The 1,525-nt window shown below is 46.4% G+C and overlaps 1 protein-coding gene across 3 annotated transcripts in view; it reads right to left on the bottom strand.

The window, feature by feature from the left end:
- Positions 1–203, bottom strand: part of Ube2e3 (ubiquitin-conjugating enzyme E2E 3) — a 61,007-nt gene extending 60,804 nt beyond the window's left edge. For 2 of the 3 annotated variants that reach the window (XR_001175609.1, XM_013030756.1), the window contains exon 1: positions 15–121. The gene's annotated coding sequence lies outside the window, so the exon portion shown is untranslated. Of the gene's footprint in view, positions 1–14; positions 122–182 lie in introns of those variants that run through there. The other variant, XM_013030775.1, reaches the window with a different exon arrangement.
- Positions 204–1,525: the final 1,322 nt, after the last annotated feature.

Below are 1,525 nucleotides of genomic sequence, written 5' to 3'. Positions count from 1 at the left end.
CCTCCCCCCCATACCTGTCTCGGGCTGGAGGCGGCTGTGGAGTGGCCCTCCGCCCGGGGCGCTGGGGACGAGGCCGGGCACGCGGGCGGAGGAGAGCTGCCTGTGGCCCCTCGTGGGAGCTCAAGGAAAGGGCAGGATGGGCCCCGAGGCCTTGGGGAGGTAAATGAGATTAGGGAACCCACCTCTGCCGAGCTCCGCCTCGCCGCCTACGACTGTCGCGTGCAGGGGAGATTGCCCTGTGGATGCTTTGAAAACTTAAAAAAGGAAGAAAGAAAAACAAAAACCAAAAAGGAACACATTTTTTTAAATGTCCCGCTCAAGCTTTTTTGAAGTGGAGGCGGAGAGTTGCAAAGAAGGGCGTGAGGTTAGATGTTGACACTGCTTCAAGTGTGTGCTCCCTTGCTGGATGGACATCAGATCTGGAAAGAAAATCCCTGCTGGATGCTAAGTGAGAATATCTGGAATCGCTTTAGGGGGGAGATCTTGGGTTCCATTCTGCCATCCTTTTCACAGAAGCCTCAGGTGGACCCTGCAGTTTTGGCCCCAGGCAGCCCAGACCCTCCTCAGCTACTGGGAACTTGTTCCAGTGATGGAACAAAGCCTCAAAGGAATTTGTGGATTCCACTCCCACCAGTGTGCAGGGGAAGGAGTGTTAGGAGAGGAGTCAGGAACTGGACGAGCCACCAGAGATAAAGAAGACTCGATGAGATAACATAGTGATTTTCCTCCAAATAGAAAAAAAAAAGTTTTGGTAGGATTACTCACAATTCTGAGATACTGAGTTATAACTTTCCAAAGACATGGGCATTTAGTGAACTTTGAGGGGGACTATATGATACTAGGTACCAGGTATTCACTTGTGCAATTTCTGTGTGACTAAAGACAGGTTTCTCCTTCTAAGACATCCCAGTCCAGAAATAACACAGACAGTTCATTCATCAGGCTGATAGGCAGGAAGGATGTACCTGTCAGAATGACCACGAAGTAAGTCTCTGGTCCCAAGAAAAAGGTGATGTGTATGTCCATGTACATTTGGCTACATTTTAGAGTGCATGTGAGAAGTTGTTGGTGAAGATAACACAAAAAATTCTCCCACCTGTATATTTAGGTGGTAAGAAAGCAACAGGCAGATAATTTGAAATTCATGCAATGAACTGATTGGAATGCTGAGCTGTGCTATATGTGAAAGGTGGGTGAGTTCTTTATAGGCAAAAACAGCCTGAAAGCCCAGAAGCCAAATACTAGTAAGATTTGGTCAAAACCTGGAGAAGGAGAAATAAAGATACTTAATAGTGTTTTCACCAAATACTCTACAAAGGAAACCCATGAAAAAGAAAGAGAAAGAGAGAACTGGATTCTGGCCTCAATAACAGAATTTATGGGACCTCCCAGCAAAGGTGGGAGATGCTTTAATGAAAGAAGAGGGTATTAAGAGGTTCTAAGTTTTCTCTTGCTCAAAAATTCCATGATTCTTTAGGGAGTTGAGAACCGTGCAGTTCCACTCAGCAAAATATTTAGGACCTAC

The sequence above is a fragment of the Dipodomys ordii genome, unplaced genomic scaffold (assembly GCF_000151885.1).
Source record: "Dipodomys ordii isolate 6190 unplaced genomic scaffold, Dord_2.0 Scaffold5, whole genome shotgun sequence".
NCBI classification, from domain to species: Eukaryota; Metazoa; Chordata; class Mammalia; order Rodentia; family Heteromyidae; genus Dipodomys; species Dipodomys ordii.
Note: the sequence above shows the minus strand (reverse complement) of the source record. Positions and strands in the feature narration are given on the sequence as shown.